General features: G+C 41.7%; 1 protein-coding gene across 2 annotated transcripts in view; it reads right to left on the bottom strand.

The window, feature by feature from the left end:
* Window positions 1-17,170, bottom strand: part of map3k12 (mitogen-activated protein kinase kinase kinase 12) — a 215,929-nt gene extending 198,759 nt beyond the window's left edge. The window contains exon 1 of one of the 2 annotated variants that reach the window (XM_028798492.2): window positions 16,805-17,170. The gene's annotated coding sequence lies outside the window, so the exon portion shown is untranslated. The remainder of the gene's footprint in view (window positions 1-16,804) is intronic. The other variant, XM_051924338.1, reaches the window with a different exon arrangement.
* Window positions 17,171-26,150: the final 8,980 nt, after the last annotated feature.

Genomic DNA, 26,150 nt, shown 5'->3' with positions numbered 1-26,150 from the left:
CACAATACCCATGGGACACTATAAGTATAAAATAATTACAAACAAAAATATTTTAAACTAAACAAAAGAGGCATAATAAAACAAAGAAAAACACGGATCAGGATTCAATCTCGAAGACACAAAGGGGGAGCATTGTTATTTGGATTCTGGGTTTTTGCTTCTTTTTTGAGGATTTTGTTTATGATTTCACATTAGGACTTGCTTAACGTGGATTCTCTTTTTTTTTTTCTGCAAAACTTGCTAACCACTGGGCCTTGAACCTTGATCCTAATTCAAGAGATTATGACATGATGCATGTAACAAGACCCAAGAACTGGAGGTGTGGGCTACCTCAGCCACATAATTGGGCTTCAGATTCTTCTCACAGCAAGCAGTGTAATGGTCATGTGCCTTGGCTAACAAGAAAAGAACGGCTGAGTGGGCACAAGGCATTGTTGTGTGGGAACATAGCATTTCTGACAAGAATCCCTGTCCCCACTTCTCACAGTGAAGCAAATTGCACAGCACTGAATGATCATTTTCGTCGCAAATGCAAGTCATACACTCATCGCGCAACAGAAAGTCATCCATCCATCCATTTTCTAACCCGCTGAATCCGAACACAGGGTCACGGGGGTCTGCTGGAGCCAATCCCAGCCAACACAGGGCACAAGGCAGGAAACAATCCCGAGCAGGGTGCCAACCCACCGCAGGACACACACAAACACACCAAGCACACACTAGGGCCAATTTAGAATTGCCAATCCACCTAACCTGCATGTCTTTGGACTGTGGGAGGAAACCGGAGCGCCCGGAGGAAACCCACGCAGACACGGGGAGAACATGCAAACTCCACGCAGGGTGGACCCGGGAAGCGAACCCGGGTCTCCTAACTGCGAGGCAGCAGCGCTACCACAGAAAGTCATACACAACCAAAAAATTGGAAGTGTGATCTTCCTCCCTCATTCTGATCTGCTTACTAATAGTTCTCGTATGACACAATATGCTTAACACAACCCAAGAATTGGAGGTGCAGGCCACATAATTGGGCATCATGTCACGTTTAAGGACAAACAGCGGCACACACTTTGGCTGACATGAAAAGAACAGCTGTGTGGGCACAGAGCATTGCAGTGTGGGTACTCAGCATTGATAAAAGGAAAAAAGAACCATGGTGACAATGAGGCACATCGCACAGCCCGACTGATTGGCATACTCACTACATTCAAATGAATGTCAATACACAACTAATGAACTCAAAGTGAGGGCTTCCATTACCAAATTACTGGGCTTTAGGCTCACCAACTAATTATGTTCATATGATAAAGCATGCATAACATGGCCCAAAATTTAGAGTTGCGAGCTACCTCAACTATATAATTGGGCTTCAGATTCTTCTCATGGCATTGGTGACACAGGCTGACAAGAAAAGAACTGCTGCAACCTCTGCTTGCAGTGAAACATATTTTACGGGTCAACTAATATTTTTCATTGCAAAGGCAAAGTCATGCACTCCAAGTACAGGAGAAAGTCATGAATGACCAAAGAATTGGGCTTCCTCCAGCACATTTTTGGGCTTCAGGTCCTTTGCATAGCGACTGTCCTGTGGTGACATCTGCTGAGAATACAGCACAGCACATAGACAGATTGACTTGCACGACAAATATGGCAGCACCCTCGGCAGAGTGACCTGTGGTGCTGTGTATTGTGAGAAGCCAGCATGAACCAGCTTTCTTTGTGGGCTGGAGGTCTTCCTAGTTATAAATTCTTTTATAGAGATTCTTTGTGGACTTGTTACTCAAGCCAAATGTTTGCTATGCTTTTAATAATAATAATAATAATAATAATACATTTTATACTTTCCCTTGAGAGGAATTTTGGTATAGTTTGGAATCATTTAAATGTGACTGTTTTCTATTTTTGAGGCCTGGACAGACCTGAAGCCAGCCTGTGGACTTGAGAGATCAGGCTGCCTAGGGTTAGGCCTATTCTATGTAGCCTAGGGAAGGCCTTTGTCTTGCTTTGTGGGTCTGTTTAGAAGCCTCCCACCATGTTCCTACTGTATTTTGAGTGCTGCTCCGTCAGTACCCTTGCACTCCATCATTCAGCTAAAGATTCAGAGTTGCTAGTCAATCCAATACATTAATCCCTCGCTATATCGCGCTTCGCCTTTCGCGGCTTCACTCCATCGCGGATTTTATATGTAAGCATATTTAAATATATATCGCGGATTTTTCGCTGCTTCGTGGGTTTCTGCGGACAATGGGTCTTTTAATTTCTGGTACATGCTTCCTCAGTTGGTTTGCCCAGTTGATTTCATACAAGGGACGCTATTAGCAGATGGCTGAGAAGCTACCCAACTTACTTTTCTCTCTCTCTCTTGCGCTGACTTTCTCTGATCCTGACGTAGGAGGTGTGAGCAGGGGGGCTGTTCGCACACCTAGACGATATGGACGCTCGTCTAAAAATGCTGAAAGATTATCTTCACGTTGCTATCTTTTGTGCAGCTGCTTCCTGAAACGACATGCTGCACGGTGCTTCTCATACTTAAAAGCTCGAAGGGCACGTATTGATTTGTGCTTGAAAAACAAACTCTGTCTCTCTCTCTCTCTCTCTCTCTTTGTCTGCTCCTGACGGAGGGGGTGTGAGCTGCCGCCTTCAACAGCTTTGTGCCGCGGTGCTTCACATACTTAAGCCAAACAGCCCTATTGATTTGTTTGCTTTTCTCTCTATCTCTGTGACAGTCACTGCTCCTGACACGCACTCCTTTGAAGAGGAAGATATGTTTGCATTCTTTTAATTGTGAGACGGAACTGTCATCTCTGTCTTGTCATGGAGCACAGTTTAAACTTTTGAAAAAGAGACAAATGTTTGTTTGCAGTGTTTGAATAACGTTCCTGTCTCTCTTCAACCTCCTGTGTTTCTGCGCAAATCTGTGACCCAAGCATGACAATATAAAAATAACCATATAAACATATGGTTTCTACTTCGCGGATTTTCTTATTTCGCAGGTGGCTCTGGAACGCAACCCCCGCGATGGAGGAGGGATTACTGTATACCCATTTTGAGATGTAGGAGGAGCACAAAGAAAAGCAAATGGAGAACCTGCAAACACCTAGTAGACAATGACCAGGCGTTATGTTTAAGCCATTGTGTATTATAATTTCCTTTTCTGTGTCTTTTTTGTTTATTGTAAAGTTTAAATTTTTCTAATGTTTATTTATGTATTTTTGTTATGATTATTCAATTTCTCTATTTACTACGTGTGTTTTTGTGTTCTCCTTCGTTCTTTGCGCTTTGTCAGTGGAACTCCTAAAAACTGAGGCTGGGATGTGAATCTCTTAGAGGTTCATTGCTCATTTGTTGTTCTTGAAGGCACTACATTTTTCTAGTTCTAGATCATTGTGCTTGTGTTTTGTGAATTCTGATTCTTGGATTGCAGTTGGGAACTTGTTAGTTTTTGGTTGCCATTTTAGCCTCACTTTGTGGTTTCCTTCTATTTTTGGGCTTCTTTTGTTTATTATAAATATTTTATATAAAAAAAATATTTTTGGACTTGCTCCTCTTCCAAGAGAGGAATCTTTGTGTAGTTTTGTAATTTTTGGGACAATTATGCTATATATTAACCTTCTGAAGCTAAAACCTCATTTAAGGCCTGTGTAAGCCAAAGCAGGACAGTAGAGTTTGGGGTAAGGTGGCTTAAAGCGAGGCCTATTTCCCGACAGACTAGTGAAGACACTAGCCAAATTTATTTTGATTTTTTTTTTAAATGAGGCCTCACACACTTTTGCCATTTTGTGCACACTGAATAGTAAAGCTAGGTCACTTGCCACATTTACCACTGGGTCACTTACAATGGAAGGCGACATATAAATGAAAGCTTGGCTGACTAAGACCACCATAATGGAGTTGCAGGTTATGAGACACCACCTCACTATATATGTGCCCCAGTTGCCTTTTGGACATTTGTTGGTTTGCACTTTCTGCTTTTATTAATGGCAGCACCTGCTATGGATTCATGTTTTATCAAACATGCCCAACAATACTACAATCAACATGACCAGATGTGGTCATTCAGTCTTGTCCATGCGTATCCATATCATATAAAGACTTAAGGATGAACCCTTGCTACATTGTAAATTGATGTGGCATTAAACTGTTAAAATGTTAAAAGTGATTATAGATTAACATCTGCAACGTCACAAGATGTGTTCAACATGTTGCTTCATTTGTGATAACAGGGAAAGGAGCTATTTAAAGGAAAATGTGGTTAGCTGGCATTGGTGGACTGATTAATAAACACAAAAGATTATTTAATTTGTGTTTATTAGGAAAATGTCTATATTTTGAAAGACTAAAGAGATATAAGAATGTGCAGACAGACTTCCAAACCCATCTAACAGCAGACCTAACATCTCACCAGTCATTAAGGGAAAAGAGCTCATGTGTAGCAATGGTGAAATTGGTATTACACATGCCAATAGTATGCCCTGCAAGTACACATTAGGTAAGAAATGACTTGAGATGGATGATGATGCCACTCAGCTCGGTGCTCTCCTTGGTATCAATGGATAGCCGTCATTCTAAACTGCCTGCTGAAAGATATAGAAATGGGTTTAGCTTCAGATCCTGGCCACTAGCTAACCAAAGCAAGCCACTCAATGCTTAGATCATATGAAGCCACTGTGGCTTTGGAATGGGGCTAACAAGGGCAAAGTGCTGCATACGGGTACATAGCTTTATCTATTTATTTGGCCCTGTGTGCTTACAGGGGGCTTAGTGCCCTCCACGTGAACTGCCTTAATAGAAACACACGGGCAAGCCAGCGCCTTGACATTTTCTAATTGATTTTTATTGCTTTCTGATCGGCTTGGCCAAACTGAGTGCACTTTTCCAAGCTCTGCTAATGAGACGCCTCTTGTGTTCACCCGTCAGCATTTCGCTTTGTGCTGTACAAGTGTGCTCCACTTTCTTTATTAAATAAATTGCTTTTGATGCTCCCCCGATGAACATGCTGAAAATGCTTATTTCAGGAATGGCAATTGGGGGCGGGGGGGGGGGGGGGGGGGGGGCGGTCAGATTTGGCCTCAAACACCTTAAAGAAACAGAGGCTTTGCACTGAAAGCTTATTTAAACCCAGGGGTGAGGGTCTAATTTTTGGACTCTGTACAGGTTGGTGGAGTTGCTTTCATGAGCGTTAAGGTGGGACAAGGCTGCACTGTCGGTAAAGCTAAATTGTGGTGGGCCACTGACATGTCATTGTCATCACCCACTACACGGTCATCTCCCTCACGTTTTTCAAGTATTCATCGGATTCCGCCGCACTGCTTTCCGTGTTATTTCCTCAGTTGCTTGCTTCGTCAGATGATCCTCTGGTCTCTCTCTGCTTTGTCTCTTTTTGTTCTTTTTCGTGTACTTTGTCATGGCAGCTCTGACCACATGTAGCTGTCGGTCATTAAGCGTGTGAGAACAGTGAAAATCGAAGTACGCTATAAAGACAAAAGTATTGGGACACACCTCTTAATTATTGAATTCAGGTGTTTCAATCAGACGATTGCCACAGATATATAAAAACGAGCACCTATAGCCATGCAGACTCCATTTACAAACACTTGTGAAACAAAATGGGTTGCTCTGAAGAGCTCAGTGACTTCAAGTGTAGGATGCCACTTTTGCAATAAGACGGTTCGTGAAATATCATCCCTGCTGGATATTCCATGGTCATCTCTAAATGGTATTATTGGAAGGTGGAAGTCTTAGGAACAACAGCAACTCAGCCACAAAGTGGAAGACCACATAAAGTCACACAGTGGGGTCAATGACTGCAAAGGTACATGGTGTGTAAAAGTCTCCAACGCTCTGCTGACTCCATAGCTGAAAACTTCAAAAATTCCACCATGCAGTGGGAGCTTCCTGGAATGGGTTTCCATGGCCGAGAAGCTGCATGCAAGCATCACATCACCAAGTCCAATGGCAAATGTTGGATGGAGTGATGTAAAGCACACCGCCATTGGACTGTGGAGAAGTAGAAACATCTTCTATGGAGTTTGGTTGAGAAACTGTGAAGTTTGGTACAGGAGGGATAATGGTGGGGGGGGGGGGGGGCGGTTTTGTAGGGTTTTGCAGTGGTGTAGCTAGCTTGCTGTAGGCCCCTGTCCAGCGCTCTGAGGTGGGCCCCTCCTGTCTAGCATAACTGTTAGTAATTTAAAACCCTAGGGACTGGCTGGGCAGTGATGTCCGTGACCGCGACACTATCAGATCACTGTAAGTTGGCAAAAATAAAGTAAATTGTGGGAATGGAATGTGGGAGGTGTGGGTAGTCGTAGAAGTACATAAATATACGTATGTAAGATGTGAACCCGTTTGCTTTTCTAAGACAACTGTGTGAAGGAAGATGATTCAAATGTAACGTAAGCTAGAAAGTAGAAACTGTTCTGTGCTATAAAATGAAACGATTTCGATTTAGAACAAATTAAAACGACAACACTGGCTGACATGATGTTACTACACAATCGACCTGTTTTACACAAGTTCAGAAAAAATGGACATCATAAAGTGAGGTGTTGATGGTTCCAAGAAATTTGCCTTGTTGGTAGGAAATTGCTTGGTCATATACTGTATATTGCTTGTTTGTCTTTAGTAGTTTTTCCATTTTTAACGGTTTCAGCAGACAGCAGCTGATCAGAAGCTGTTGTATCACTACTTCTAGACTCGATAGACTCACTGCACAGTCTGTGACCTTTGCGCCGATTCACCAGCATCAGCATTCTCGGTTAGTATCAGTGGCCCTTGCTCAGTTTTGAGAAAGGTCGACATCTTGGTAAGCTTATCGTTTTTCAATTCCTGCTGCAGGTGTGCCTTTACGTTTAGCAGCACCACTCTTAGAATTTGGCGGATCCACTGGCCGACATGGTGTCGTATGACGAGAGTACAAAAAGCGTCAAATTGTTCAAATATTCGAAGTCTGTCGACTAACAGGGACCATAACTTAACAGCAGATTTGCTATGATTTACCATTCATGAGTTGGAATTTTGAAAACTGTTGACATCAAATCAAAGTACAAAAGTAGCAGTTGTTTATGATAATAATGTATATTTACACTATTCATGCGATGGATGTCCTTTAAAACTTCTTCCATTCCCGTCCGCTATGGTACGCCAAAGGTCGCAAAATTTGGGAATGTGTACTTCTCTGTATGGTGGACTAGGCTGTGTTGTGCCTCCAAACTCCTCAAGTCTAAATTTGTGCAAACTGTAGGTCTGCCGAATACGTAATATCATCATGGATTGGACTGGACATGCCTGGTGATGGTGCAAAAATGTCACTGAAACTGTGAATTAATAACGCAATGAACCGTGCAAGTGATTTAAGTTATTCCATTTTTTTTTTTAATCTATACGGCCCTGAGTGGGCCCCCAAGCTCGTAGGCCCTTGTGCTTCGTACAATCTGCACAATCCACTGCTACGCCACAGGGTTTGTGCTAGGCCCCTGACTTCCAGTGAAGGACAATCTTAATGCTTCAGCATGCCAAGACATTTTGGACAATGCTATGCTTCCAACTTGGTGGAAACGGTTTGGAGAAGGCCCTTTACTATTCCAGCATGACTGTGCCACAGTGCACAAAACGAGGTCCATAAAGACACGGTGGGACGAGTTCAGTGTGGGGGAACTTGACTGGCCCGCACAGAGCCCTGACTTCAACCCCATCGAACACCTTTAGCCTTCTTGTCCAACATCAGTGCCTGACCTCATAAATGCTCTACAGAATGAATGGGCACAAATTCCCACAATAACACTCCAAACTCTGGTGGAAAGCAAGAGTGGAAGCTGTTATTAGCTGCAAAGGGTGTAGGACCAACTCCATATTAAAGACTATGTATTTGAACGCAATGTCATTAAAGTCCTCGTTGGTGTCAAGGACAGGCGTCCCAATACTTTTGTCCATATAGTGTATAAGGGAGCTCCATCTTTGACCCATTTTCTAGCAGTACAGCGTGTGAGTGAATACCCTTGTAGTGATGCGATGTGTGTTTATACAATCAAAATGTGTACTTTTAAAATTTTAAAGCTGCAGTTTGTAATACAGTATATATTTTATTTAGGAGGCTTTATATTAGGATGTAAAATGTTGTTGAATAAAAGTCTTGTTTGTGGGCCTCCCATTAGTGTGGGGCCTGGGATGAATGAATCCTGTCAGTCTTCCACGTATGCTGCAAATGATATCACTACCTTAATTAAGCAGTCTTAACATGGAGGAAAGTACTAAAGTACTAAATAAATAAAAATTCTAATTATTATCAATCCATCTATGCATCTTTTCTTTACATTTTGTTAGGGTGACCACATTCTTCCAGGAAGAATTCGAGACAGCCACTCGACATGTTGTGCATTCAGAGATGCTCTTCTGAACACCTTGGTTGTTGTCGTCTTCATTCAGCTGCTCCCGTTAGGGGTCGCAACAGCGGATCATTTTTCTCCATATCGTCCTGTCCTCTCCATCTTGTTCTGCCACACCCATTACCTTTATGTCTTCTCTCACCACATCCATAAACCTTCTCTTAGGCCTTCCTCTTTTCCTCTTGCCTGAGTGCTTATTTGAATTACTGTTGCCATTTTATCACCTCAGACCAGTTTGGCCATTCTCCTCTGATCTCAACAAGGCATTTTCGCCCAGAGAACTGCCACTCGCTGGATATTTTCCCTTTTCTCTGTAAACCCCAGAGATGGTTGTACGTGAAAATACCAGTAGGTCATCAGTTTCTGAAATACTCAGACCAGCCAGTCTGGCATCAACAACCATGGCACATTCGAAGTCACTTCAATCACCTTTCTTCAACATTCTAATGCCCGGTTTGAACTTCAGCAGATCATCTTGACAACATCTACAGGCCGAAATGCACCGAGTTGCTGCCATGTGATTGGCTGATTTGATGTTTGCGTTAACAAGCAGTGGAAGAGGTGTACCTAATAAAGTGGCTGGTTTGTGTATAACAGCTCATTATTTAATCTGTATTGCTTTATTCCTCAAAATTAAACTTATTTTTGATACTTGCAGCATATTTCAAAAGACTCTGGACAGTGAAGTATTTATCACATTTCAGGTGTGATTTTGTCCCATTCTTCTTGCATATATGTCTGGAGATGTGCAACAGTATTTTATAACAGTCTTTGTTATCGCATTTTTCATTTCAAAAACTGCAGGCAGGCCAGTTGAGCACCCGTACCCTCTTTCTATATAGCCCTGTCTTTTTAATGAGCGCAGATTGTGGTTTTGCATTGTCTTGCTGAAATATGCAATGGGTGTCCATGAAGAAATGTTGCTCCAGAATCTGTAAGTGCTTGTCAGCATTACTGTTTCCCTTGCCCAGGTCTTTGACACAACCCCATTCCATCATAGACGCTGTTGTCTGGTCTTGTAGCCGTTAACAGTCTGGATGGTCCTTTTCACCTTTGGACTGGATAACACGCTGTGCATTTTTTCCCCAAAAACTAATATATTGCTTTGTCCGACCACGATACATGTTTCCACTGTGTAATAGTCCATCCTAGATTCCTCCAAGCCCAGAGAAGTCAACAGTGCTTCTGGACACGGTTACCATATGGCTTCCTTTGTGCATTTGTAGATGTAACCTAGTCTCTTGTTTCTTGATAAAGGTTTACCAAAGTGCTCCTGAGCCCATGTGCTTAAATCACTTATTGATGAAGTGCCGTCTGATGGATCGGAGATCACAGGCAGTCAGCTTAGACTTGCGCCCTTACCCTTTCCACACCAGCATATTCTTCAGATTCATTGAATTTTTTAATTATATTATGTTCTGCTAATGATGAAATACCCAAATTCCTTCAGTTTATCTTTGGGAAGCATGATTTTTAAATTTCTGAATGATTTTCTCATGTATCTGTAGCAAAATTGCCGATAGTTGGTCCATCTTTGACTAGACCTTTCTTGGATGCAGCTTTCATAGCAAAGCAGGGTTACAAACACCTGTGGAACATCAGCGGTTTCTACTCACATCATTATCTTTTTTTAACTCACTATTGATCCTAAATTGTCCCTGTGGTGTAGCGGGTCCACAGCTCAAGTCAAAAAGGCCACTTTTTAAATAAAGTGATTGTGGTCGCTCCCGCTGAGCATATAGTGAGGAGCGGGAGTGACCAGAAGGAGGATGGCTTGCCGCATAAGGCCGAGAAGGCAGTGGGAGTCGGGACTTGGGACATGAAAGCCCCAATGTGAGCACCCTGGTTGCTGGGGAGCCCAAGTCATGGTCTGGTTAAGCCTACCAGAGCCAGGGATCGGCGAGGAGAACAGACCAGCAGAAGACGGTAGAATGAAGGTCAGCTGCAGGTAGGGTGGCTCCCCTGGTGCACAGCCTGGACGGGAGAAGCAGGGGAGTCACCAGTAGAAAGGCACCGGGCTGATTTTATAAAGACAGCATCCAGCTATTGTTTTAACCTCGTTGTTTTTATAAAAGATTTTTTTCTAATGGATTTTAACCTCCACTTTTCACCTATTTTATGGATTATTTATTTCATGACTTCTATTTAAAGCACTGAACTATTTATTTGGACATTTTTTGGTTTTGACTATTTTAAATAAAATCATTTTGCATTTTTGCACCATCCCCTTCCTTCACTGTTGTGCCTCACTGCCTAGCTCATCGGTGACATTACCGACAGTGTCGGGTTCAAGAGCTCCCAAAAGGAAGATGGGCGCATGGAGTGGAACCCGCATTTTCACATTCCCATCCCAGCTTTTTTTGGAATATGTTGCTGGCCCTCAATAGCATGAATGGATGTACAGTATATCTCTCTATTATAATAAAAAAGATCCTGGGACGAGACGAGACTTTTTAGCCTGGGGCAGAGACGAGACTTTTTCAGAGAGACACTTTCACGTCCTGTGAGACGAGACTTTGTGCCAAGAGATTTAACCACACCCGGGTCTGGAAATAAAAGACAAAGAGTAGATGACAAAGTAGAACGTCGTAAAGAATTCAAAAACGTTGGCAAGATTCACATGCAGAGCAGGTTAGAGATAATGAAAGTACGAAAATTCAAAAGTCTCAAAAAAATGATAGTGAAGATCGCATTAACACAAACAGAAATTATTACTCGGTGAAATAACGGAACACCGAAAAGAAATCGGACATGTTCGGATTTAAACTTTATGTCGGAGACTTGTAGATCGTCTAATTCATGTTGCCATCAGGGAAAAGTATTGTTATTTCCCAATGAAGAGGCCTACCCACGAGAATTAAAAGATTTGTTGTTTGGTGAAAGTGAAATCCACATACACGTAGCACAGGACGGGGGCGTTAGTGAGCAAAGCAAGCAAGGAGTGAAGCCTCCTAGTTTATGAAAAATATGAAGCTGACCAGCCTAAACATGAAATATCTTGCCTTTATGTGGTTTGTGATGAACTACAAGTCAAAGTGAATGTTGAAATCCCTGCTGTCTGTTTTCATTTGCATTTTCCATACCGTCCAAACTTTTTCCAAGTTGGGATTGTACAAACTAGGATGTTATCCAGAAATAGCGTACTGTAATTTTAGATTTATGGGGTCATTATTGTCACATGTACACAGTTCAATGCAATTCTTACTTGCAGGTGCTTGTCAACATTCCACTCTGGCCATACGAGTACAACTACCTTACCTCAGAACTTCTGTCCTCCTTGTCTGAAAGGTTTGTCATAATCTAACATATTACTGAGTAATCTAAATTAATCAACTTTATAAATGCATTACCTGTGTAAACCCAACTCAAATGTGGCACTTGGTGCCACGGCCCACCTGCCAAGTTGTTTTGCCTGCCTAAGGTAAAGTCATCTCTGATGGAGGATCACAGGAATAGTCTGGTAGAGGGGTCCTTTCATCGGATTGGCTGGCCCAGCACTGTTTCAGCTGTGGAATGGCCAATAGGGGGAGGCAGCTTGATGGCTGAGGTCTCCAGGACTCTACATGAAATGAAATTATTATTATTATTATTAAACAAATCCAAATCATATTAAGGGATATCATCTACTGTTAAATTCTGCTCCGTACTTCTAAAATTTTTATTTCTATACTGTGTTGAGGATTTGTTCTGTTCTGTGTATTGTATTGGATTCTATTGACCCCCTTCTTTTAACACCCACTGCATGCCCAACCTACCTGGAAAGGGGTCTCTCTTTGAACTGCCTTTCCCAAAGTTTCTTCCATTTATTTCCTACAAGATTTTTTTTTTCGGAGTTTTTCTTTGTCTTCTTAGAGAGTCAAAGCTTGTGGTCTATCAAGAGGCAGGGCCTGTTAAAGCCCATTGCGGCACTTCTTGTGTGATTTTGGGCTCTACAAAAATAAATTGTATTGTATTGTATTGTAAACCCATGCTGTTAAAAGCCCAGAGTCCTAGAAACTATTAAAATCATCAGAAAAACAATTGAAATGTAGAGATGTCAGGTTATTGTCATCTCTCTCCTAGGAGGTTTCGTTTTGCTGATGTGCTTGCATCGCTTGTGCATTAGCGGAGACAGGACAAGTAAAAGGGATACCATTTCCCCCGTGTTAGCGGTTAAGCGACTTTGTCTTTCTACTGAGGTTTCATTTTGCAGACACACTCACCTCGCTTGTGTTATTAGCAGCTAAGCAAGTTTTCTGTATCCTCACTTCAGGGCCAGACAAACACACACACTTTCACGCGTAAATGTTTATATATAAATTAATGGCTATAGTTAGTTCTTATAGTATCTGAAAAGGTTTTCTAAACAATTAAAACCAAAATATAGAAGTTAAGTTAGACTGAATGATAAAGAGAAAGGAGTTGTCCTGAATTCGCGGGTCTCAAACACTAACAAGCAGAGAACAGCATCTGTCAAATGGCATACAAGATGAACCTCAAATAAAGTTGCATCATGGGTAATGTAATCCTGTGACGGATAAGAACAAACAAAAGTGGATTTAACAAGTCAATACTTTGTTCTCACCTTCTTTTTTTCCTCCATATCCTCGTTTTATTACATAGAAATCAGCATGTACTGTATAATAATAAAATTCATTACATTTATATAGCGCTTTTCTCAGTACTCAAAGCGCTATCCACACAGGGAGGAACCGGGAAGCGAACCCGCAATCTTCCACAGTCTCCTTACTGCAAAGCAGCAGCATGACCACTGCGCCACCTGTGAGGACATATACCTATATTGCAGAAATATAAAGGCACAACAGAAGGGGTGGAGTCGCAAGTCTGAAGTCAAAGCTGTCTGCCCAACCTCTCCCCGCCTTAAAGACAAAACCACACCCACAGATGACAGCTTGGCCACACCCCAAAACAAACTCTCCAAGGCAGAAGGATGAGGTGCTCTCCATACTGGCAGAAGGAGACAGAAAGCATTAATAGATCTGTCAGAAAGCTGGTGAGGGTCTGCTTCAGCAAAGCAATATTTTAAATCCTGCAGTAGGCAACGGTCTGGAAACTGCCCATTATATACACACACACACACACCTTTTAACCACAGTGCCATGGTGGTGCTCCTGAATTGCAAAAAGGAGACTGGGGTTCAAGTTACAGATGGTTGTTCAGGTTTTCCCCATGTCTGTGTAGATGGTTTCCTTCAGATGTTCTGGTTTCCTCCCATAGAGGTGTTGCTTAGGTGGACTGTCAATGATAAACTGTTCTTAGATGTGTGTGGGTGTGAGAATGTATTCACCCTGAGATGGGCTGGCATTCTTTTTAGGTATTGCCCTGCTACCCTGCTCTTGATAAGCAGTATTATAAAATGGATGGCTTGGTTTTAGCCAGCGCTGGCACAAAGGACTTTTACTCATTTTATTCACCTTTTTGATGAACTCACTACCCTCAAAAGGACTGCTTATTATACCAGACTAAGATGGTGACAGTGTGGGTTTGCCCTTTTTAAAGCAAGCCCCGATTGCTTCCACTTTCTACACTGGCACTGCTACGGGTCTGGTCTCCTGCTTCCACCCATTGTTGCTAGAATTCGTGCCATAACTTTGTCTAAATTGCCTGACTGGCAAGGAGTTACTAGGGATAAAGGTGTGGAACAGGTCAAAAAGGGTGACAGAGTGGGGGACTTGATAATGAATAACTGGTGCCACTAGGGCATGGCTGTTTCTATGTATTTACATGGTGTTGTGGAGGACATGGAGGGCTGGTGGAATGCTGGAAGACTTCCATTAGAGCAATAAAGGGGCCAGCAAAAAGCCATCACATGGCAGAGATGGAACCATATGTCATATTCTGTAGGGTAGGTTACGAGGGAGATGTTTCTAACCCCGTGTATTGCATTGGAAAAGAAGCCTAGGTATGCGTAAAAGGCCAGAGACCCTTGATAGTGGAGTCTGGAGGAGAGTTTGGTCAAGAGATTGACTGACATGGAAGCAGTGAGGCCAGAAAGATTCAGGGTGGACAGTGTGTGTGGAAGGAGAGTGGAATGATGTTCTTTTTGCATAAGTCACAGTGTTTGATGGTGGGAAAGAGGGGAACCCACTACACCTCTGAAAAACCATCTTAAGAAATAAAGAGTTTAGATGACAAGCCATTGGTCTCTTTCATAACTGAGTGCTAAATACTGGATACACTTGATAGGAGCTTCAGTGATGTAACATCAGCATTGTAGTCGTCTAAGGAGATACATGCATGGATCCCACAGAGATGGGCATCATCAGTTAAAGCAGTGGTGTCAAACTCCAGTCCTGGAGGGCTGCAGCGGCTGCAGGTTTTCATTCTAACCCTTTTCATAATTAGTGACCTGCTTTTGCTGCAAGAAGGGCTACACTGAGTTTCTGTATGACCACACGTGGTTACCCTTTGTGCTTCATCTCCAGAGAAGTCATGTTGCATGGTGTGGGATTGGCATGAGGAACATTCTGAAGTAGCCTGACATATCGACTGGCACACAGAATCCCCAGATTTAAATCCCATAGACAACCTGTGGGACTATTGGGAGCAGTAAGTGAAATGTGGGAAAAAAAACTGTGAGATTTGTTGTTGGAAGAGTGGATGGGAATTGCTGTCGACTACATCTGCAAACTGGGGACATCAATGCCAGACAGAATTGCAGCTGTTCCTCTGTCTTTAACCAGAGGTGAGTTTATATAAAGTGAGAGAGATTAGAGGTAGCAGGGTGGCACAGTGGTTGAGGTCGCACTTTACATTTAGGACCTGGGTTCAACATTCTGTTTTTGAGGAGAGTATACATTTTCCCCATGCGTTACAATATTCCAAAAATCTGTTTAGGTCAGTTGTTCATATAACGGAGTGGGTTTGCCTTTCTGCATGCACACAGTGCACCTTGTAAAAGTGGTTAGTTGGATGAACCCCTTGCACTCCTATATAATGCAGACACACAAAAATCTATCTGCAGTGTTTGATGGATGCTGATTCTGCTAAGAGCTGTAACCCACACCACTTAAGAAAAAAAATGACTCAGAAATCTATAACTATTGATCACTTGTTGGTTATAGGAGTGTACAGGGAGATGTATTTCCAAAAAAGATATCCCCTCAGTTCTGTCCGGGATCGATAACCACAGGGGCTTTTTCAAGGCCACTACATCCCCCAAACCCCATGGCTCCCCCTCAGCATATTTGCACTTTGAAAGACAATCTCAATCAGCTGAGACCGGCCTTGACATTTCTTTAGATTATTAAATTGCATCACACTCAAAAATCAAAGTACAACAGAGAGATCGCAAAGGCAGATTTCGTGAATAGCAGCGGAGCCGCACGAAGTCTTTAACCTTGACCTATATTCACACAGAAGAGCGTCGGATGATCGCGAGAAGCGCGCTACGTGGCGTTGCTAGTGTTTGCATGCAGAATTTTCCCAGCACGGTAAATATTTTTAATATAAATTTTGTATTTATACAGGTTAGTAAAAAAAATACATTTTCTTTTGTTTTGTAAAATTGGTAAAAGGGCTGGGTTCCCTATGGAAAATCTTGGATGCATAACATTCTAATAGAATTCCATCGCTTTCAAGTGCACAGTAAATTTCGCAGTAAATACACGTGACCCACCAAGAAGGGAAAAAAAAAGCGTTACGGGAGATGAAAGGAGAGAGAAGAAGAAACAGAAGCCAAGCAGCGATTATCGATCGGCTCAGGAAAAAGAAAAAATACGAGGTGACACGCAGCAGCGGCTGTAGCACACAGGCTGGAAGCAAACCCAGAAAAGAAAGCAACACAAGTAATTCCCCAGAATTTATTTGTAATATTAAAAAAATGCGTTTCACTAGTGAGAATTTCAATTGTGTTTTAGTAAAAGTCACGCACATCAATGAACACGCCTTCATAAATAATGAAGACCTGCAAGAGACCGAGCAAGACCGAAAATAGAGCGCTCAGGCAACAATCTCCTAAGAATATGACAAAATTACATAACGAAGAGCCCGCACGCCACGTACAGCACGAGCGGCAACTATGCGAACATCGCAGCCCACACCCGCCGCGCTCCTCCTGATACTGAATAGAGTGGCAATGCAAATGTATTTTTTAAAGGGCAAATAAGGAATATAGACGAAATACAAGAAAATAAATAAATAAATACTTCAATGCTTAACACAACTGCCATGATCCGAATCCGAACGAAACGAGGTTAAGGCAGAGGCATAATGCAATGTTTAGCTTTTGATAATAATAATAATAATAATAATAATAAAGTCATTGCAGTTTTCTGACCACTACAAACAAACACTCCTTCTAAACGGAACAGAGCAAACCACGAGAACTCCCCAGGTAAAAGCCATGGTGACACATGGAGCCTTCGGATACGCAGCGCAGCAGCTATTATTACATGAAGGCTAAGAATAAAATGTAAGGCACTCACCTGCTTCTGTACGTGCATACACTCTGCACTTCCAAGCTGGAGGATTGCTTTTAATCGCTCGCTCTTCTATGTTTCAAAGCAGCGTAAAAAAAAAAAGAGGAGAAAAAGCCCCTTTGCCCCGTTTCAGTCCATCAATCCAGCGAGTCCCATCTGGCTAATTATATTATCAATAAAATCAGAGCAGCTCCCTTTCGGCGCATGGGGACGCCTTTCGTGGTGAACGCCAGCTCTCTGTTAATTAACTCTCCTTTTTATCCTTTCATACTTACTTTCCCTTCTCTTATTTTCAGGCACGAACGCAGTCTGTTCTGTTTCTGGAAAAGAAAACGACCTGTTTGTGCGGCTTCTCACTCACGCCCTACAGGCACTTTCTCCGCTTAAAGGGACAGCGCCAGCTTTCGGCAACCGGGGACTGACACACACACTGCTGCGCTCTACTTCCGCCTCAACAATGACGGGTTGAAGGAGAGAGAGAGGCACTATATTCAATAGACAGATAGCTAGATATAGCACTTTATAAAAGATAGATATGACGTAATATAATAGATAGGTATTAACAAGCACTAAATAATAATACAGATATTAAAGACACTAATAGAGACATAGATATTAACAGCACTATATAAAACATAAATAAGATATCAAAGCACTGTATAATACATTTATATGTATTAAAAGCACTAAGTAAAAGATAGATAGATAGATAGATAGATAGATAGATAGATAGATTTGAATAATAATAAATGCATATACGTTAAATAAATTGCAATAATAAATGCATATACATTAAAGGCACTATATAATAAATAGACCACATTTTACCTCCGTCCGTTTTTAAACCTGTATGTCCAACCCAGGGTCTCGGGACCTACCTTGGCAGCACTCACTAACTTCTGGACATGTTCATTACTTCAGCACAAACTCTCATGGGCCCCACCGTTTTCAGTCGATAGTAACTTTCACATCATACGTAGGCGGCAGTGGATTTCTTTAAATGTTTTTAAGAGTTTGTCATTGAGAATGCTAAAAACCTTTAATTTGTACACATGTAAAATAGCATGTATCAGTTAGTACCCATCCATTTCCAAGAAATACTAAAAATTAGGTCTATTTTTTTTCGGGGGGAATTTTTAATACATACGTTTCTGGAAGAGCTACACACATTAAAAAAGACGCCTTTCTTTAATCATCAAAACGTAATTAGTATTCCTAGATTTTCAGATTTTCATTTACATATGTAGGTAGGGTATCTAAATGCCAAAATGCGCTAAAACTTTAAAAAGTTTTAAAGTTTTAATGACTTTTTGTTCATTAGGTGAACATCCGATGCTTTTAGGCTCACACTTCGCCCATTTGAATCGGCGCCTCAGGGAAATCATTTTGTGCCAGTCTGCTCTCCAGATAAGACGCCAGTTAATTACACCGCACGTATATGCATTTTACCTATTTCACTTTTTTCATCCTGCATTTATCTTTGTCACATACACTCAGCCGAAATCCAGGTAGCTTTCCAATTTTTATGGGCATAGAAGAAGCCCACCCTACCTGGCGCAGAATGTGTAAAGTGCACGAAAATCCGATGCCTCTGGTGCTGAGAGACGGCGTGTGGCGCCTCATCCCGCTTTAAGAAAAGTGAAGTGCGACATCTAGTGGTCACATGGCCACAGGTCATGACTCTGAACATTCATTTCGCTTACCATGTACTGTACTTATTTATCAAAAGCAGAAAAGCAGAAAGCATTCACTTTTATAAAATTTGTAAAAATTTACACACATTCGTTTAAAAAAAAAGACCAAGAAAGAAAGAAATTCTGCTCTATGGCTACAGTAAGAGGAGGAGTGGGTGACTGAACACATTTTAAATTGAGTATAATGATATATGTGTACAAAATGTCTAGTTAATCTATCAAGAAACGTCATACTTTTGTGTATTGATATATTTTAGTATTCTGGATACAGTAGATTCAGAAAGTATTCTGGCACTTTCACCTTCTGCACGCTTTATTGTTTTGCAGATTTAATTTTTAAATGGATACATTTTACATTTTCATCATTCAATCTACACTCAATAACCCAAAATGGCGAAACTCATTTTTACAAAGGTTTGCAAATGTATTAAAAATCAAAAACTGAAATCCACAGAGTTTTATTCCTCCCAGTTTTAATGCCTTTAAGCCTTCACTGCCACTCTTGACTATAGTTGAATTTTGACGTTTTGAACGTAGACTGTATTGTTAAAAGTTTTATTTGGCACTGAGAGTGACTAAAAGTTAAAGTTTCAAGGTGTCATCATAATCACATTAGTTTCCATCTCATGGCGTTAGAGTTTTGTCTTTGTCACGTGTAAACACAGCTGGGTGGGTCAGGCTAGACTTCAACTCATAAACTGATTGGTGTAGCTGACCCCTAAGATCTTTATTTTTTGCTGATTTTTCTCATAAATAAGCTAAGCTTTAATCTCTTGTGTCACCTTCTTGAGTCTGAATGTTTTTGACAGTTAAGAAAGGAAGGACTGAGGGGGCACCATCTTTTGGCAATGCTTAGGGTATTAGTAGGCCTTAATCTGCACCCTGGCTCAAGTTTATTTTCTTTTTAATACTAGGGGGTTTCGCCCCCTGCTCACTTCACTTGCCAACCCCTGTGTTTGGTTAATTGGATATACAATTTTACATATGTTTTTTGGAATTGTTTCAATTTCATTATTTTCACTATTACTCTAAAGGTTAATTAAAAACAATATTGTTTGGAGACACATTGTGACAACGCAACGTATAACTGCCTGTGAGTGAATATTGTTTCTGTTTCTGTAATAAACAATCCAAGTTTTTCTGTTTGTCCCTCTGATTTATTGATTGTCATAGCAAAAGCTATTCTCACGGTAAACTGTAAACATTTTACTATGAATGGCATATCACGATCTCCTTTGGTGTGTAATGTTATTCACGGAATATATACATCACTTTTCTCATTGCCTGTAAATATTTGTATCGCTTCTCCGAGATCATCAATATACACCCGACCGAATTGTGTACTCTTTGAAATTTAACTTGTCGTTCCTTTAACTGTTGTGGGACCACAGAGTCTCATAGCATATGGTCCATCAATGTGTAAATCCACGTTTTGTCCATTGAATGATGCGAATGCGAAAAGACTTTGTTGTCTACTCTTTCTTTCAGACCTCAATTTGTCCTGGTATTGTTTCAACTACACCTGGTTCTGATGATTAATCACCTTCTGTCTGCAGTAATGCAATCGTTTCTATCTTTTCTTTGATACTGTAGTGACTGACATGAGAAAGTGTCACAAACGTTTTACTTAAACAATCGCTGACTCCCTAACCCCAAACACAACTTTCTAGCACCCTCTCCAACGACCCCCCTTACCGCATGAAATCAATACCCCGCTATCAGTCCTCCGTGCTGTACTCCGCCTTCCCTCAATCGGACCTAACAGTCACTTAAAACCAAAAAGCCCTCAACCTGGCTGGGACGCTACAATACTTTCGAATTTTACTGTTTTCATATTCTGTACCTTTGTCTGCATGTGTATCGCGCCATCGTTTGTTTGAGCCTTTCGAATTCCTTTGTGGACCCCGTAGTGTCTTATGTTTGACTCTGGAGTGCAGTGCAAAATCCTCTTTTCTGTGTGGCTGTGTCGTTAGTCATTAGCTATGGGCGCGTTGTTTATCCAGGCGGGCTCGTGTTTGTATATCCGTCAGTCGAGCTCGTTCGTTTTGAACCCATGCCTGCTTTGCTTCCGCAGTTTCAGACACGCGTTGTAGGCGCCTGCGTTCATTGATCTTATCCAGGTGGGCTCGTGTTTGTATCGTTGAGCTGTATTGTGTTTGAATTTGGTGTAAAGCGTTCAGCGGTCTATACAATCCCAAGCAGCACATTATTCCTAACTTCACTCCGCAGTAGTGCCACTCAGAATATGGCGGTGACTCCTGCGCCTTCACTCCGCAGTAGTGCCACTCACAATATGGCGGTGACGCCTGCGGCTTCCGTACTATGTCTGGTTTCACTATGCTGTGTAGGTGCCTTTGCCTTTTGTACCATCCCGCGCCTTCCGTAATATCTTTGTGGACCTGTGGGGCCTCCGTAAACCTCTTCCATTTGACTCTGGGGTGCAGCGCAGAATCCTCTTTTTTGTGTGCGATATGTCGTTAGTCGTTAGCTATGGGCGCGTTGTTGCTTCATTTCTCATTCACGTCAGTTGAGCTCTTTCGTTTTTGGGCCGTGACTCCTTCGTGCGCGGTGGATACGACTTCGCTTGCGGTTTATGAGACGTGCGCTGCACGCGCCTGCGCAGTACGTCTCATGGTCCCATCGCCGTGTACCTGCGTTCATGCTATCTGATATCCTGTGTCCATGCCATCCGGTTTACCATTTTCAGTTAGTAATATGGATAATCTTCTTGCCGTCCTTTAAATATTATTTTGCAATTTGTTTTTTTAGTTTCTTTATTTTCATATCTTATTTTCTCTTCTGACTGTTTTGCTGATTTATTGTCTTTTATTAACACCATATCATCATTATAGCCCTTTCTTTTATGTATCCTGTTCCCTTCATGAATAGCCTAGGGAGGGAAGACCCCTTTTGATGGTGCAAATGTGTGATGGGCCCCAGGTCTTTATATCTCTGCAAAGGCTTCAGAGGCAGCACTGAGGATTCTGCTTTGTAAGTGCTTTTCGTATTTCTCTTCTGATCGGAGCTTTGGTTCTGTTTGCTTTTAGGTTTTCCTTTTAATGCATAACCTTTTTGATTCTTTTTAACAGTTTCTTTGTTCTTGATTATATATACAGTATAGCCATGCAATCTTTAAATATATTTATAAATTTGTTTTTTTACAGTAGGCCAGGGATTTTTCAAGCTTCCCCCTCTTCCCTTTTATTTTAAAAGGTTTTTGGTATGCAGGCTGAAAAGCCTGCTTTTTGGTTTTGGGTTAAGGCTCATTTTGTCGCTGTGTCTCACTGGAGCCTTGAGGGTGAGCTTTTCGGATGAAGCCCTGTGATGAGAGAGTTTCAAGGTCTTTTAAAGAAATAAATAAAGACAGTGTGGCCGAGGCTCCATGCGGATGTAAGTGAAAGCGTGCATGTGCAGCCTGGGGTTTAATGGGTGAATTCACTAGCCGTGCGTAAGCATTCAGATATATGCAATTCAGTCAGTTTGCTTCTTAATGCTCTTGGTTTTGTGATTACAACACCTGAACCCAATCGGCACATAAAAGTGAGCCTGAACAGGAGAGAAAAAGAGAAAAGAGAAGAAAAGAAAAAGAAGAAAAGATGCCGAGGTTAAAATAAAGTGAAACTGGTGAAAGCAGACAGCAAGAGAGAGGAGCCAACGCTGTAGTGAGCATAATAGCAACAATTTGTTTCTTGAATAGCCCAAAAGGAATGCTTCAATGGGCTTTAACAGGCCCTGTTTTTTGACAGCTCCTCAGCTTTGACTCCCTAAGAAGACAAGAACCCCCCCCCCCCAAAAACAAAAAACCTATGGAAGAAAAGGAAGAAATCTTGGGAAAGGCAATTCAAAGAGAGACCACCTTCCAAGTAGGTTGGATGTGTAGTGAGTGTCAGAAAATCAGGGAATTTCAATACGTAAAACAGAACAGATGTAATCCTCTTGACAGAGCTAAATGGCCAATTTATCATGGCCACCTTGGAAATACAACACAACAGTATGAATGACTTTGTTCTTCTACAGCACACCTCACCAAGTACAGGCACAGAGTGCAGCGACATCTCTCAAGGCAACTGAGTAGGCAGGCAGGTGAGCCCCATGGAGGAGCGTATGGCCGGCGCTCGAGATGGATGACTAAAGTAGCAGGAGTGACCTACCTGGTGCTCGAAGAGGGCTCCCATATACAATTGAGGGGTTGCACTGGGAATTGAAGGAGAGAGGCTTGGGGAGCCACCCCCCAGGGGGGTGACAGAAGGGACACGAGCTTGTGATTGCAGGTTAGCTGTGTCTATCAGAAGGACACTCCTTCTGGGGTAAGCAGAGGAGACATCCATTTTTAGAGGGATTGTCTGTTTTTAGAGTTCTGCTTTTGGGACTTTTAACCTTGTTTTAAGGGATTATTTATTATGTAGGCGGCACGGTGGCGCAGTGGGTAGCGCTGCTGCCTCGCAGTTGGGAGATCTGGGGACCTGGGTTCGCTTCCCGGGTCCGCCCTGCGTGGAGTTTGCATGTTCTCCCCGTGTCTGCGTGGGTTTCCTCCGGGCGCTCCGGTTTCCTCCCACAGTCCAAAGACATGCAGGTTAGGTGGATTGGTGATTCTAAATTGGCCCTAGTGTGTGCTTGGTGTGTGGATGTGTTTGTGTGTGTCCTGCGGTGGGTTGGCACCCTGCCCAGGATTGGTTCCCTGCCTTGTGCCCTGTGTTGGCTGGGATTGGCTCCAGCAGACCCCCGTGACCCTGTGTTCGGATTCAGCGGGTTGGAAAATGGATGGATGGATGGATTTATTATGTATTAGATTTTAACCTCTCCTGATCACCTCATTCTATTTATTGAAGTTTTTGGAAGAAGCACTGTACTTTTATCACTTTGGGGATTTGAACCCTTCACTTTGACTTTGATTTGATTAAAACACAAAGAACTTGCACCTACCTCTTGCTGCCTTCTGTGTGTCCTCATTTACTCGACTCATCCTCGGTCTGTGACTATTGATGGTTTTGGGTTCAAGCTGCCAAAGGCCGAGAAACAACCTGGACTGTCACAAGCCCTTTTTTAGTTTCATGATTTAGACAAATCATAAGATATGGTGAGATATATATTTTAGATATTGTAACATTCTGCATTTTTTCCACACAAAATGCAAAGCATCCATCCACCCTTTGGAGTTTCACAGCTGTTATCTCTTTCTGTTAATTGATGGCCAAAGTTTTGATACTCCAGACACAGTGGTTGGCCTTGGCTGGGCCAAGTATCCTTTCCTCCCAGACTCTCTTTCAGAATGCAATCACCAAGACTGTTATAGTAATTGGTAAAGTGGGCGACATACTACTAGAACAACTGAAACATATATCTTACAGCTCAACAGAATGTCAGGAAATGAGTCCAGTGATTTTTCTATGTTAACGTTTTTAAGCTTTGTTACTTGATTTTATTTTATATTGTGTTTTCTAGCTTTTAAATTATTTTGTATTTGTTAACCCTTAAACTGCTACATACTCAGGGGTTAATGCACCCCTGGACGCCAAATACTTTTTTACTGCACTTTTTAAGTAAACATCACAATTCACAAAGAAAATGTGAAATTTTAATGGAACACATATGTTTTTCATGCAAAGAGCATCACAATTACTGCAACTCTGATCTTTTTACACACTGCCAATGAACTGCAAAAACTATTAAAAAAACTACTGGAACAACATTTACAAGGTGCAATTAACACCATTGATGAAATTCAGTAAATCACTGAGCCAACTACGCTTGAACTGGCTGCATGCAAGCACACAGAGGTAAGCACTGATGCTTGCAGGCTAGTCTAGTGCAGCAGCTGAATCCCAGGGACAGTGATGCTGTAGTGCTGCAGGGGGCGGCAGTGGTCATGAGCTGGCTGCTCAACAAATATATGGTATGGACTGATAAGCTCTGGCATGCTGGCAAATTGCACTGGAAACCAACTTTAGCTGGCTGCAGTCTTCAATGAATGTACGTTGGCGAATATACTTGGTTCTGGCGTGCTGGCAAATTGCATTGGGAACCAACTATAACCGGTTCTGGGGGTTTAAGGGTTAAAAATGTTAGATGACTATGCTATTTGTTTCCTTTTTCTCCTTGTGTTTTATGTGTTAAGCCAAAGGACGGCCAATGCTGCAGCTGTAGAGATCGTCCTATGCCTATATAAAGGTCTGAGATCACAGATACATATTTATATGCAATAGACCGTATGTTTGTACATACACACACATATATACTGTATGTGTGTGTGTGTGTGTATATATATATATATATATATATATATATATACACAGTCATATGAAAAACTTTGGGAACCCCTCTTAATTTTTTGTATTTTTGTTTATCATTAGCTGAGCTTTCAAAGTAGCAACTTCCTTTTAATATATGACATGTCTTATAGAAACAGCAGCATTTCAGCAGTGACATTAAGTTTATTGGATTAACAGAAAATATGCAATATGCATCATAACAAAATTAGACAGGTGCATAAATGTGGGCACCCCAACAGAGATATTACATCAATACTTAGTTGAGCCTCCTTTTCCAAATATAACAGCCTCTAGACGCCTCCTATAGCCTTTGATGGGTGTCTGGATTCTGGATGGAGGTATTTTTGACCATTGTTCCATAGAAAATCTCTCCAGTTCAGTTCAATTTGATGGCTGCCGAGCATAGACAGCCTACTTCAAATCATCCCATAGATTTTCAATGATATTCAAGTCAGGGGACTGTGATGGCCATTCCAGAATATTGTACTTCTCCCTCTGCATGAATGCCTTTGTAGATTTCAAACTGTGTTTTGGGTCATTGTCTTGTTGGAATATCCAACCCCTGCGTAAGAGAGGAGTGACATGTGCTCGTCTCAGCTGGTTAAATACAAGAAGGGCTGCTTCATTCTGGACCATTTGCAATGGCTTCATAGCACATGCGGGTACTCCTGCCAGAAGCAAGTTTTATTAGTCCTGATGCAACAAGATCAAAGCCTGAACCAGACGTTGTGCTGCAGAAGTTGTGGTGCCTTGATCAGGTGCTGGTGCCGCAGGTCGCCAGCACAGAAGAACTGGAACAGACAGCAGAGAATAGTGGGGATTAGTACAGATTGCAAAACCCTGAAGAATATGATAATTCTATACCAATTCAGACTATTAAGAATACAACTGAAGAGTAGCTACGAAGAAGCAATATTAAAATAACGTCTGACAAATTTCTATCGGTAAAGTATTCCAGATTTTAGGTGCATAACAGCAAAAAGCCGCCTCACCACTTCTTTTAAGCCTGGCTCTTGGAATCATAAACAGACCTCCATTTGAAGACCTAAGGTTTTGACTTGAAGTGTAGGGGACAGGAATTCCAAAATATAGGATGGGGTGAGATTATTTGAGGCTTTATAAACCATTAGCAGTATTTTAAAGTCAATTATCAATGACATGGATAACCAATGTAACAATGCTAAAACTGGTAAGATGTGCTCAGTTTGTCTTTTTCTAGTTATGATTCTACCAGATTGATGTCTTTCTTAGGTAGTCCTTTAGGAGTGCAATAGAGTAAACTAGTTGACTAAAAATAAAAGTGTTAATTAATTTTTCAGCGTCTTGTAAAGTTATAAGAGGTCTAATCTTTGCTATATTCTTTAAAGGAAAATATGCAGATCTCATAAT

The sequence above is a fragment of the Erpetoichthys calabaricus genome, chromosome 3 (assembly GCF_900747795.2).
Source record: "Erpetoichthys calabaricus chromosome 3, fErpCal1.3, whole genome shotgun sequence".
NCBI lineage: Eukaryota > Metazoa > Chordata > Cladistia > Polypteriformes > Polypteridae > Erpetoichthys > Erpetoichthys calabaricus.
This window is presented reverse-complemented; position numbering and strand designations above follow the sequence as displayed.